Source organism: Macaca fascicularis, chromosome 19 (genome assembly GCF_037993035.2).
Source record: "Macaca fascicularis isolate 582-1 chromosome 19, T2T-MFA8v1.1".
NCBI lineage: Eukaryota > Metazoa > Chordata > Mammalia > Primates > Cercopithecidae > Macaca > Macaca fascicularis.
Window position 1 is genome coordinate 37,395,199 of NC_088393.1, and position 13,905 is coordinate 37,409,103.

Sequence of the window (13,905 nt, forward strand, 5' to 3'; positions counted from 1 at the left end):
CAGAGACACTTCCAAGGCGGCACCATGGTGGTGTTTAATGAATGGCAAACGCTCTCTCACAAACAGAAAGAAAAAAAAAAAAGCTCCACAAATCCCCAAACCTGTTAGCTGGAAAATATTCCAAGATCAACACATTTTAATTCACTAATTAATACAGCTAAAAGGCATTTTTCATATTAGACTTATTAAAATCACTTGTATTTAAGTGTTTTTGAACTCATATTTTCCGATGCTGTGCGTTTTTCTAAAGTGTTCTAGTCATGTTATGCAAATGCCTATTTAAATTACCAGGGGTATTTGTTGTCTATTTCTACTCTGTAAAACATAATTTTAATACAAGTTGTTTGTGAAATGCACATTGGAAAAAAGAAAATAAGATTTGAGATGGCATTTCTATGATAATTTTATTGCAAATGTTGACCATGTTTTTGTATTTGTCTGCAAGAGGTAATGCAAAATATACATAAGACATATTTCAGGGATTTATTGTTGTATGTGACTAAATTAGTAAAGCAAAATTTGCTTCATTTTTTGAACCTGAGGCAGGGCACTCCATCACCTCCATCACCTCGTGAAGCATGTTTTAGAGGAACAGTCACGGCCATGCAGCAGATGAACCCCTGCCACCCCAGAAAGAAAATTTGCCTCGCTCTCCACCGAAATACGATTTTCTGACACCTGTGTGCCTCCAGGCATGATGTCTGAGGCATAAACCCAGGCCTTTGCTGAGGACAGGGAGACTCGGCTTGAGCGAGACAGGAGTGCTGAATAGAGGACATAACTGGGATTCTCCGGCGTGATAAGTTGGCAATGTGGTGGCCAGACTTCAGGGCACAGGGAGTCCTGGGAGGGGCTTCTCGAAGGTTCTTTCTTTGTATACTTATCAGAACTATGTAGCCTTCCTACTACCAGTATTTTTGATACATATGTGATACAGGCGTAATAAGATGGCCAGAAGCAAAAGATGAAATTGAGAGAGGGAACCCTGGCAGAAATGCTATTTCTGAACTTCCTGGCAGCCAAGGTGAAAAAGGAAACATAAGGAGTTTAATGACATTGAGTCATTGTCCAGGTAAAAAATGCCTATCTCTTGGGAAGAGGGACAGTTTCCTCCTGGTCTTCTAGTCTCAGTGAAGTCCAAGAAGGCCCTTCATAAGGGGAAACAAGGACACAGCAAGCTGCGTTCCCAGTGGTGGTTAGCTTACAGAGGCTGCAGAAATGTTCTGAAGGGCCGGGCACGGTGGCTCACGCCTGTAATCCCAGCACTTTGGGAGGCCAAGGCAGGTGGATCACTTGAGGTCAGGAGTTCAAGACCAGCAGAGGCTGCAGTGAGCTGAGATCATGCCACTGCACTCCAGCCTGGGCAACAGAGACTCTGTTTCAAACAAACAAACAAACAAACAAACAAACAAACAAACAAACAAACAAAGTCCTGAAGGAAGATGGTTGAATTGAAACCAAAGGTATGATCAGTCATTTAAAGATTTTCCTGTGGTGGTGTTGGGGGGACCTGTGACGGAATGAGACGCCATCTCCAACATCCCAATGCCAGTCCTACAGGCACAGTCATTGCTCACTCTCACCTGTGTCAACACTGAGGACAGACACTGTCCTCAACACTGAGGACAGACACTGAGATTTTCCCAGGGGAGACAGGCCACCATCCGCAGTGCGGGCTGGCGGTGGGAGCACTATAGGGCCTGTGTCCTGGTGGGGACAGCATTCTCTTGAGTGCTTGTTCCTTTTAGGTGCCAGTAGTTGGGGGTTATAAAGTGTGGAAACACAAACTCTGTTACCTGTTACCTACCTGTTTGGGGCAGTCCTTCCATTAGTATCTGTGGAATGAGAACTTGGTTTGCCCTAGAGAAAGGGGCCTCCCAACATTGCCTGAACATACACAGGAAGCGCTTGCTCACAATAGACTCAGTTCAGTTCCCTTCCCTTCTCTTCCCTTCCTCCCTCTCCTCCTCCCTCCCTCCCTCCTCCTATCCCTCCCCCTTCCCTCTCTCTTCCCTCCCTCTTTCCTCCCCTTCGCTTTTCTTCCCTTCCTTTCCTCCCACTCCTCTTCCCTCCCTCCCTCCTCCTATCCCTCCCCCTTCCCTCTCTCTTTCCTCCCCCTTTCCTTCTCTTCCCTTCCCTTTTTCCCTTCCCTTCCCTTCCTCCCACTGCTCCTCCCTTCCTCCCTCCTCCTATCCCTCCTCCTTGCCTCTCTCTTCCCTCCCCCTTCCCTTCGATTCCCTTTTCTTCCCTTCCCTTCCTCCCTCTCCTCCTCCCTCCCTCTCTCCTTCTTTCCCTCCCCATTCCCTCTCTCTTTCCTCCCCCTTCCCTTCCCTTCCTCCCTCTCCTCCTCTCTCCCTCTCTCCTCCTTTCCCTCCCCCTTCCCTCTCTCTTTCCTCCCCCTTCCCTTCCCTTCCCTTCCTCTGTCTCCTCCTCTCTCCCTCTCTCCTCCTTTCCCTCCCCCTTCCCTTCCCCTTCCCTCTCCCCTGCCCCTCCCCCTCCCCTCCCCTTCCCCCTTCCCTTCCTCTCCCCCTCTTCTCCCCCTCTCCTCCTGTGTCCTCCCCTCCCCTCCCCTCCCCTCCCCTCCCCTCCCCTCCCCTTCCCTTCCCTTGACAGGGTCTTACTCTGTCACCCAGGTTAGAGTGCAGTGGTGTAATCATAGCTCACTAAAACTTCACCCTCCTGGGCTCATGATTCTCCCACGTCAGCCTCCTGAGTAGCTGGGACTACATGTATGTACCACCATGCTGGCTAATTTTTAAAATCTTTTTGTAAGAGATAGGTTCTCCCTATGTTGCCCAAGCTGATCTCGAGCTCCTGGCCTCAAGCAGTCCTCCTGCCTTGGCCTCTCAAAGTGCTGGGATTACAGGCATGAGTCACTGTGCCTGGCCTCAATATAGGTTTCTGGAAGGGAACTGACAGTGGAGACTGCTGGTGCAGATGGGCCAAGCTGTGGGTCAGTCTGGATTTACAGAAGCTGTGTGGCTGTGGGCCAGGCCTTCACTTCTCTGAGTCTGTCCCTCATAAGGTGAGGACGACACGTACCACGCAGAGACATAAAGATGACAATACACGTGCAAAGTACCTAGCCCGGTGCCTGCCCACAGCTGGTGCTGACGGGGCACCCGTGAAGACCGTGATGCCCAGATGACAGTAAGGGTGGCCTACGGGTGCCACTTAACTTCTAAAGCACTTCATGAACCAGATCTCATTAAAGCCATGCTGCAATTCTGTGAGGTTAGGTATAGCTCTCACCACCCCCATTTCACAGAGGAGGAATTGGCTCATAGAGGTTCAGTGACTTACCAAGGAATGCAAAGCAGGTCTCCCAGGTCTCACCGGGCAGCCCTTTAATCCTCTCCCTTCACTCCAGAAAGCTGGGTGGACCTTTGGGCTGAGTTCACCATCTTCTAGAAGGAGGAGGCAACTTTGGAGGCTGGCATGGGTCCAGGACTGCATGTCCAGCCCTTTGGAAGTGTCAAGTCTGGACAAGAGGCAGGACAAGGCCTCGGAGCCAGGGACTGACCACGGGCTTGGAGGTCATGTTCTGTCTTCCCTGTTGCTTTCCTTTCTCCCTGCACCAACAGGGCCGGCTAATTAGGAAAGGCCTGTGGCTCCATATTTAACAAGGAAGGTAGAGGGACTCTGGCTGTGTGTCCCCTCCCCTTTGCGTGCCCCACGCCACCCAGACCTGGTCAGTAAGCAATGCCTACCCCAGGCCCCGGAGCCCGTAGGCTTAGTTTCTTACAGTCTCGGCTGCTGCACTGGGTTCTGTCACTCAAAAGGGCACTCTGGATGGGCCTATTCAGAGGCCATTGTCTGGCCAGCAAAGCCGAGCATGTGGCTGGAGGGCATTAGCCGCCCTGGTGGCCACGTAGGGAGACCCAGACAAAAGGCCTGGACTGGGAGGTGCAGAGGCCGTGACAGCAATTCTAATTTTTGAGGCCTTTGAAGCATCGGTGCGCCCGGAAAGCCTCTTCCCTGTATTGTTCTTATGTGGATCAACAGATGTTTTAAAACAGAGCTCCTGTGCAGGGGCATCCTCGCCAGCCGCCTCGCTGCCCTGAAAGGGTGCTCTGAAGATGCACTCAGGTGGGCGTTTGCTGAGCACCACCATCCCGGCAAGGTGCACAGCTCTCACGATCTGCTGGGGAGAAGAGCTCCCTCCTGGGCCAGGGCCTCACTGAGGACCAGCCCTCAGGTCTGTTCCTTTCCTCCCCTTCTGAGCTGTTGTCCTGGCTTCTGAGCTGGTCTCTCAGTAGCAGGGGGAGCCGACAGAGGCAAGGGCCTGTATCCCTGCAAGTGCTGTGTGCCTTCAACACGCAGAGGCTCTGAGGGCCAGGTCTGCAGACACCCACGAGGGAGTCAGCCAAGGTCACGGAAGTTCACTCAGAAAAAACTGCTCCTCTCCACAGGGTGTCTTGGACTTCAGTCTCCAGATGTTTACTGAGCACCTGCTCTGGGCCAGGCTCTGGACTGGGCTTGAGGTCCTGGAGGGACTGAGACAGATGTGGACCTGACCTTGGGGTTTCAGAGGCTGGAGGTGAAGACGAACACTCAATGTTACAAATGCTAAGTTAATCATCACAGCTTGCAAAGTGCACCAAAGGGGAGACAGTCGGCCGTGGCTCATGCCTGTAATCCTAGCACCTTGGGAAGCCAAGGTGGATGGATTGCTTGAGGCCAGGAGTTCCAGCAGCCTGGCCAACATGGTGAAACCCCATCTCTACTAAAAATACAAAAATTAGCTGGGTGTGGTGGTGCATGCCTGTAATCCCAGCTACTCGGGAGGCTGAGGCAAGAGAATCGCTTCAACCCAGGAGGCGGAGGTGGCAGTGATTGTGCTACTGCACTCCAGCCTAGGCGACAGAGTGAAACTCCGTCTCAAAAAAACAAAAAACAAAAAAAAAAGCGTGGGGGAACAGTCTAGCAGAGCCCTCCCCTAGAGATCAAGCCTGAAAGAAGGCTGTGGGGCACCCATCTGCCCACCTGACAGCTGTTTGGTAGGCTCCTACTGTATGCCAGGCACTGAGTGAGAAACTCGGTGTGCACACGAACCAAGCCTGACAGGATCATCATTTTCCCCTGGAGTGTACGGTGAAGGAGGCCAGGGTGCAGAGGTATGCCGGGAACAGCAAAGGGATGCCCTCATTTAGGGGAGTGGTGAATAGGGGGATGAAAGAAATAAAATAGGCAATGTAGCGGAGTGCTGTGGGTGCGGGGAGGGCCTCCTACAGCTGAAGCCGGCAGGAAGGTCTCTTTGCAGAAGTGATAGGGGAGCAGCAGCTTGAATGAGGTGAGCGGGGAGCTGGGGAGAGGGAGAGTGCCCTGAGGAGGAAATGGCAAATGCAAAGGTCCTGTGGGAGGGAGGAACCAGGCAGGTTGAAGGAGAACAAGGTGTCCAGAGCGCCTGGAGCGTGTGGCAGGGACAGGCTGTGAACGGAGGTGGAAGAGATGCACACAGGCCATGAGGCTCTGCAAGGCCGGGGGGACCATCTGAATTCTACTTCTCATGCAATGCAGAGCCACTGAAGGGGTTAAGAGAAGAGTAACATGATTTGGGTTGTATTAAAAGTAAATCCCAGCTGTCTTGGAGGCTCACGCCTGTAATCCCAGCACTTCAGGAGGCAGAGGCAGAAGGATTGCTTGAGCTCAGGAGTTCGAGACCAGCTGGGCAACATAGTGAGACCCCATCTCTACAAAAAATGTAAAAATTAGTCAAGCATGGTGACACACTCCTGTAGTCCCACCTGCTCAGGAGGCTGAGGCGGGAGGATCGCTTGAGCCCGGGAGTTAGAGGCTGCAGTGAGCTATGATTGTACCACTGCACTACAGCCTGGGTGATGGAGCAAGACCCCAGCTCTAACAAAAAAGAGTAATAAATAGATCAATCTCCCTGGCTGCTGTGTGCGGAAGGATTTATGGAGCCAGCCCAGCTCAGGGATAATGGTGGCTAAGGCTCGAGTGGACACAGGGCAGGTGGGATTCGAGGTGCACCCGGGAGCTAGCACTGCCCAGACTTGCTGGGGCAGGTTGTGAGGAAGGAGTAGCGGGAAGGGGGAAGGAGAGGGAACTCTGGGTTTGTAGCATGAGTGACTCACCCAGAGAACTCGCACTCGGAGCCGTCTGCCATCTCCGGTCAAGGTGGAGGGAGCAAGATCTGAGTGGGGCCGCCTGTGCACACGGTATGGGGAGGCCCTGGAGTCGTGGGAGCCGGTCGGAGGCTGTTTGCTGGTAGCAGAGCCGGGGAAGGTCTCACAGAGTCGGGGGATCTGAGCTGTCCTTGAAGAATGAGTAGATGTTGAGCTGTGAGGACAGACGAAGGGACGGTGGGAAGGCAGGGGGGAAGATGGAAGTGGTGTGGGTTTGGGTGGGTTGTCTGTCTGGCAGGGAGTTTACGGAGCAACATGGGGATGATAGAAATGGCCCAGGTTTTGTGTCATGGCCTCAAAAGTCTGGATAAGGAGGCCAAATTTCGGGTGCAGGTGTGAGTAATTCCGGCAGACCAGAAGGGAGAGCAAAGTGAAAAGACAGGGTCAAGCTGAGAGCTCCCAGGACGTGGCTCTGTCTACGCACTGGGCCTTCCCCTTTTTGGACCCAGTCATGAGAGGCCTACAAGGTGGGCCACTGCCCTTCCATCTGGAGATGGTGGATTCCAGAACAGGGGAAGGCTGTGGAGCTGTCTATGTCCTTCTTACCCTGGCCTGCGTGTCCTGCACAATCAGGTCCTGTGAACGCTTCTCCCTCATCTCCAATCCTCTCCCATTCCTCTGCGAGCTCCAGGCACAATGACTTTTTGCTGTTCCACAAACTCAACAAGCTCCTTTGCGCCCCAGGGACTTTTCACGTGTTCCTCCCTCTGCCAGAAAGCTTCCCCTCCACTCCTTCACGTGGCTGATTCCTTCCTGTCTTTCAGGTCTCTGCCCAAATGCCTCCTCCTACAAGAAGCCTCCCTGATTTACAGCTCCAAGCCCTTACCCATTCCGTCCTCACTTCGTTTTCTTTCTGGCACATATCAGACTGAGACCGTATTGCTTGTTTACTTGTGTCGTTGTATATCCACTGCCTCTACCCCAATCAGAATGGAAGCCTCATAGCCTTGAGACTTTGATCATCTTCGTTACTGCTGTGTCCCTAAGACTGGAAGATTGCCTGCACAAAGTGAGTACCCGTTAGTATTTGCTGAATGAGTAAGTGTTTGGGGGCCCCACCTTGACAACTGGGTGAACAGACCAAGCTCCCACCTGCAACCACCAAGAGATCTGGCAGGCCCAGGGTGGTCCCCTGGGACCCCAGACCTCCTGACCCCTGTCCTGCGCTCTGCTGGGAGGTTGCTGCTCTGCCCTCCCTGGGGTTTCAGCAGCAGGAAGGCCAGGGCTGTTCTGGGTTTGGTTTTTGTAATTGGTTGTATATGATCATGAAAAGCATCTAACAATTGGACAGCTGGAAATGTTTTTCCTCCCATTTATTACTTAAAACAGCCTTGGAGTTTCTGGTTGTTTTTAAAATCAGATTCTCCTCACTTAAAAAAAGAAATAAAAAAATTTAAAAAAAATACCATAAACCCACTCTTACGTATTTTTGAAGAGAACCTGCAAGGTCATGACAAGGCCTCTGGGGGAGTTGGAGCGGGGGCTTCTCCATGCTCCGGAGAAGGCCCGGGAGCGTCCGGAGCTGGGTCTCGGCCATCCTGCAGTCGTAGTATCAGGAGGGGAAGATAAATTAAGATGAGTACATTGCACAGTTAGACATTAACCATGACAGTGAAAAAGTATTGTGAATGTTAAAACGGCCTAGACTAAAATATACTGAGGTTAAAATACAGGGTAACTTTACAAATCACTAATAATTTCTTTGGCTTTCACTGCAATAACATTGATTTAATTCATTAGATTCCTTTCTAAATCTATATTTCAGTTTTAGAGTTGTCAGTTTCTGTTAATGACAATTTTGCCCCATCTGTTCCAACATGAAAATGAGGCTCCTTGCAGCAGACAAGATAGATCTCTAAGAGTTTAAGAAGGAGAAATCTTAAAGGTATTTCACTCAGATTAGGCCCTATTTGATGATTCACACTCCAAATGAAGCTGCCCGCAAAAAACTTTTCCTGGACGCCAGTAGAGAGATGACCCCCTCCCCCAGTGATTCCCAAACATTCCTGTTCCCGTGGCTACCCCAGTATCAAATGAGCCCCTGTGTCATCTTTGTCTCATATGTGAAGGGGAAATATTCAAAACATTCTCACTCGTTCTTTTTTTTTTTTTTTTTTAATGACAGAGTAATAATTCAGGGTGTCAGCGTATCAGAATTCCAGTGGCTGTGATTAGAATGCCAATGAGTTGCTGTGATCTGGCCATTTGAATCGTCATATTACAGTAAGTCATTTCCGTGAGGCCTGGTGAGCTTCTGTCTGCCGAGGGGGCAAAACTCAGTCTGGGTTTTCAGTTCTGGAAGAAATGTCTCTGATATTCCCCTCCAGTCTACCAGCCTCTGGATCTTTCAGCTACCTGCAGGAGATAGTTTTGTTTCATGTGGCTTCTTTTTTGAGGCTGAGTCTCACTCCGTCACCCAGGCTGGAGTGCAGTGGTGCGATTTCGACTTACTGCAACCTCCGCCTCGTGGTTTCTCCTGCCTCAGCCTCCTGAGTAGCTGGGATTCCAGGCACCCGTCACCATTCTCGGCTAATTTTTGTATTTTTAGTACAGACAGGGTTTCACCATGTTGGCCAGGCTGGTCTCGAACTCCTGACCTCAAGTGATCCACCCATTTTGGCCTCCCAAAGTGCTGCGATGACAGGCGTGAGCCACCACGCCAGGCCAACAGGAGATTGTTCTGAAAACATGGGTGAAGACTGTGTGCCCAAATCCACCGGCATTGGAGGGGCCAGTGTGGGCTTGGCACAAGCCCCCGGCAGGAACAAATGGGAATTTAAGAGCACCTGGATTTTCTGAAGAGCGGGAAGAGGCCCCGCCTGTCCAGCTGTTCGGGAGATGCTCTGGAGTCTGCAGCAGGGTCTTGTGCTATTGGGGGGAGGACATTCCACTCCTTGTCAACCGTGAAAAAAATGAACCCACCCATGAAAGAAGACACAGCGCATAGTTCATGACCCAAGGAACAGGGGATTTCTTGAAAATTTGAAAACCTTCTAGAAAAATATGCAGGCATTAAAACATACATGGAATTAGGCCGGATCCTCAAAGTTAATATTCACCATATGTATTTACATTCAACTCAACGCCAGCAAATTGAGTACTGCATTACAGCTCGGAGAAAGAGGAGATTGCCTCTCACGCAGGCTGACATTAAGTTGAGTTACTGTTCTGCCGTAGACTTCTCCAGGAAGTCAAAAGACAGTTGAGAGAATCAGGCTGAAAATCCTCCTGGTACATCTACCTCCTAATTTCAAATACAAATTAGTGAAATTTTAACATTTCAGATGTCATACCTTGAGCAAATTAAAAATCAACAAAAATATTAAGGGTCTATGTTACCTGCTCAAGTGTACAGAATGTATAAAAACTTTAATCAAACACTCGGGTTTGCTCAGTTTTAAATTGTGTTAGTTTAATAGTTTCTTTTCTGCTGTTTATATTAATGACATATTCCCATCTAAATATATTGCCATGCTGAAAAACCATCACAACATTTCCAAGGTTGAATGAATGCAGTTGCCTTCATGGTTTTTTAATAAAAAGATCTCTTTCTATTAAGTTCCCCTCTTTTTTTTTTTTCTTGTTCTCCAAAGATTGAGGCACTCTGCAATGTGTACAGTAGCATTGGGACTGAGATAAATACACATTGCCACCACCTCATTTAGTGTGCAAATGCCTGCTCTGCAGCTGTGCAGAGCTGAGGAACCACCATTTCCTCCAATAGCCTAGCTGAGGACGAAGCCGTGGAGGGGCTTGTGGCAACACAAATTGCTTTTTCTAAGCATCGACTGAAGGTCTCATCACTTGGGAAAATGTCTTAATTTACTCTTCTTAGCAAAGTGGTTGTGTGCGCTCTTGACTCTGTTGGAGGAACCCTGCCCTGTCTAGATATATCTAGAAGGATGTGCACATGGGTATACATGCAGGGTACGTGCCAGGCCAGGAGAACCTACCAGCAGTCAACTGGAGGATCTCCAAGTCGCATCACAGGCATGGGGTTTAACACCTTCTCCCCAGCACCCACCTGGCTATACTTCCCACGCTGCCCCTCTGATCGGAGTCTGGTCCTCAGCTCTGAAAGGCACAGGTAATACAGCCTGCTGTGCTCCAATCGGTCTCCAATTTGGCAAAACCAAAGTTAAACTTTCCGGTTTTACAAAATTGATCAATTCTTAGGGTTCAGAACAGGGGAGGAAAAGTAAATCACAGGTAATCCAAAGGTTATTTGAAGGTAAATTCCCCAGGAACCAGGATACTTTGAATTTGCCTGCTTCTGGGCTTGGGGCAGAGGACTCCAGCTGTCTGGCTGGGCTACTCATGGCTAATAAGTAGGTGAGCTGTAAAAGAGGGAGTTCCCATGATGCACGACTGTCTTCCGTGGGAAAGAGCCGACTCTTTTAATACAAGGCAAGTTCAACTCAATCACAAGTGCATTATAACTCTAAGTACAAATAAATGTATTATTATCCCGACATTTCGTTATGATGTAAAGCGAGTCCTTTGAATCTAATCACTTCCAAGTTCTGATCAAAATAACAACCGTTCATCTGTTTACGTTTTCTTCAAAGTTATTTTTAAGCTTATCGACCACTATAGACTATCTCAATCACACAGACCAAAATAGATACTGTAATAAACATATACATGTTGAAAACACCCAGTTTTATCAAACCTTAGCACGATGTCGTATCTGCCCCAGATTTTTTTCAGGAACTGAGACGTTACTGCAGCAGTGTGCCCTGGTGTCCCTCTTGCCCAGGGACCAGCATCTTCATCGTAGGGAGTTTTTAAGTGCTGGTGGCAGCTTGGGCAGAGAGGATGACTGACCTAGAAAAGGGGGTGCTACTTGGCAGTATCATCTTCAACTTCTTTCTTCCTCATCCTCAGGAAGGGAAAGAAGGAAGCCTCCAAATGAAGGACATACATTTGACCTGAAGGCCCAGCAAGAATTGCACATTGCAATGTGCACTGTGATCTGCGGGCGAGAGAAATGAGGTGATTAAAGCTAAAAATGAATATGCCCGACCTGGGAAACTAGCCTTCTGAAATAATTAGGCCATGAGATGCAGGATGAGGGAACGAGATTCAGGTGTCTGTTGAAAAAGAGAGAGACTCTGTTCCCCCCTCGTGTGCCTTTTCCAAATGGCTAAAAAGTACCTCAGTTGTCTCCTGGAATTGGTTTTAGCAGCAACTCATTTCTGACCACGCAGGACTTGGGATTCAAGATGTGTTTTTCTAAGCCGGTTGTGATGAGATCAGGGGCTTTGCTAATCAACTAGAAATATGACTGGATATGAAATCTTTACCTGTTTAAGAAAATTATATATTTCGAGCAAATTAATTCCATCTGGACCAGTTACAGCCCATAATCAGCTATGTTATGCAAATAGTATCTTTGTGGTTGAAATCAATAACTTATTTTCTTCTGTAATAAAGAAAAAAGGGAGAATAAGTTATTATTAATTATGTACAAAATGAAATATTTTCTTGCAAGGTTGCGGGTTTCATTTCATTATGAAGGCTTTCCTTGTGCCAATTTCTGGGATGCTGATGAGACCCGTGCTTCAGGATGACGTCCCTAAGGCCACCTCTTGTTGGGGAGAAGGCTCAGGGAGCGGGCCTGGGCCTGCTTCTCTGGGGAAACCCATCCAGCAATGCCAGGAGATGTCTGCCAGCACCCCCTGGCTTGGGCTTCTTCCTCCGGCTGTAGTTCTGAGGATCATCTTATTTATATTAAAGCTTGTTGGGCCACAGTTAGTATCAGCTTCAGTTATAGATGAAGTTAATGACAGTATTGATTATACCATAACCTATGTTAATAGTGAGTGTATTGCCTCTTAGCCATCGGGCCGTATTTATGAGCTGTTTCTTCCCTTCCAATCATGGCTGACTACCGCAGGAAAATCACTCTTTTTTCTGAGATGCAGTTTCTCTCATCACCCAGACTGGAGTGCAACGGGGCGATCTTGGCTCACTGCAACATCTGCCTCCCAGGTTCAAGTGATTCTCCTGCCTCAGCCTCCTGAGTAGCAGAGATTACAGGTGCCCACCACCATGTCCAGCTAATTTTTTGTATTTTTAGTGGAGATGGGGTTTTGCTGTGTTGACCAGCCTGGTCTCAAACTCTTGACTTCAAGTGATCCATCCGCCTTGGCCTCCCAAAGTGCTGGAATTACCAGCGTAAGCCACCACACCCGGCTGAAAATCACTCTTTCTACTCTTTCTTCTGATCAAAAGGAGTGTATATTTTGTGACCACCCGAGTCTAATGCAGAAACAGCAGTCATGTAGCACTCCATTTCAGCTGGGAACGCTTGCATTGGTTTGCACACTGATGGCGGTCATTATCACCTTTATTTTTCCCTTCAGATGGGGCCCTATATTTGGAGGCCCCATGGAGAGAGAACCCCAGGAGCCCTTGCTTGACCTTCCCAGATGGCCAGGTTGGGGGCCTCCTCCAGCCAGGTCACACTGCTGGTGTTTTTCTAAATGTTGGGATGGAATCTCTTAGGGGATGTTATCCCAGGATCTGCTCTTATCAAAGCCGCTGGATTTTAAACCTGGAGCGAGCAGTCACAGTAACTTAAATGTGGAAATCTGTCAGAGCGTCCATGGGGCTGTGGTGCGGTTGCTTTTGGCCTCCTGCCATTTCATTTACGAGGTACTTGTATTTGACAAACAGAACTCGTTTACGCACAGATATCAGTCTTCTTCCTGCCTGAGCATCAGGCACAAGAACGTGCCCTGACCGGGGTCCCACCTATGTCACCCCCGAGGAGAGGGGCCGTTTCTCCCAAATCTAAGCCTGTTCTTGTCTCCTGGTAAAGGGGTTCTGAAGCGAGGGTGCTTTGGAGTCTGAGTGTCATGCAGAAAAATGTCCCTACTCCTGCCGGACTTCAGTGCAAAGTCACTGTGGATAGACTCAGGCTCTCAGAGCTTCAGTGCAGGGTCACTGTGGATAGACTCGGGCTCTCAGAGGACCCAGAAGAAGTAGGTAGCGGGCAGTCCCAAGTTCAACCATGCTGCTTGAGGGTATGGCCTGCAGGAGGAGGGTCGGGGCCAGCTTATGGGGTGGACAGAGGCCGCCATCCAGGGGAGGGGAGCCATGGCTGACATGCTCGGGGCTTCTTCCCAGGTCCTGAATTTTGAGGCCTCCCTTGCCTTCTGGTGCTTGGCTCAGGGACACCCCCGTCCTCCTCCTGGGAAGCACGCGGGGGTCTCCACTCGCCTGAGCGTGGGACGGGAGGGCTCGTTAACCATCCTCCCTTCCTCCATCCTGGCCTGTTTATGGATTCCTGACCAAGTCCACTAGGCGGCTTGAACCGGCTGTGGACAGCTGGGCCGCTTGGCATTTTATGGTGAGTGGCGGCTTCCCAAGGCCGTAACTGTGTGTGCCTGTGCATGAGCACCCAGGAACGTGCCTTCTCCCGCCCGGCCCTTCTGAGGGGTGCCCTCGCCGGGGGTGCCACCACCCTCGCTGGCGAGAGCAGGGACAGAAGGGTGTGCAAAGCAGGCTGGGACTGGGCGGCCGGCAGAGGCTCCATCCAGAGGAGAAGCCCCCCCATCCCATCCCATCCCATCCCATTCCACCCCAGACTGATGCTTTCATGATAATGACACCTCCTGGGGAGACACCTTATTGCTCTTCACAGAAACAATCTCTACCGAGAGAAATTAATTGTTTTGTTGTTGATGGGAAAAGAAATAGAAGCAGCTATTTTTAAGTGTTCTCTCTAGCTGGGGGTGTTGGAATCGCA

The 13,905-nt window shown here is 49.7% G+C and overlaps 1 long non-coding RNA gene across 1 annotated transcript; it reads right to left on the reverse strand.

The window, feature by feature from the left end:
• Nucleotides 1-491: 491 nt before the first annotated feature.
• On the reverse strand, nt 492-3,530 carry LOC135968646 (uncharacterized). Its single transcript, XR_010583554.1, has 3 exons — nt 3,304-3,530; nt 1,808-1,887; nt 492-1,375 (listed from the first exon to the last, which is right to left on the reverse strand). It is a non-coding gene; the product is annotated as an uncharacterized lncRNA (long non-coding RNA).
• Between the last annotated feature and the right edge of the window lie 10,375 nt (nt 3,531-13,905).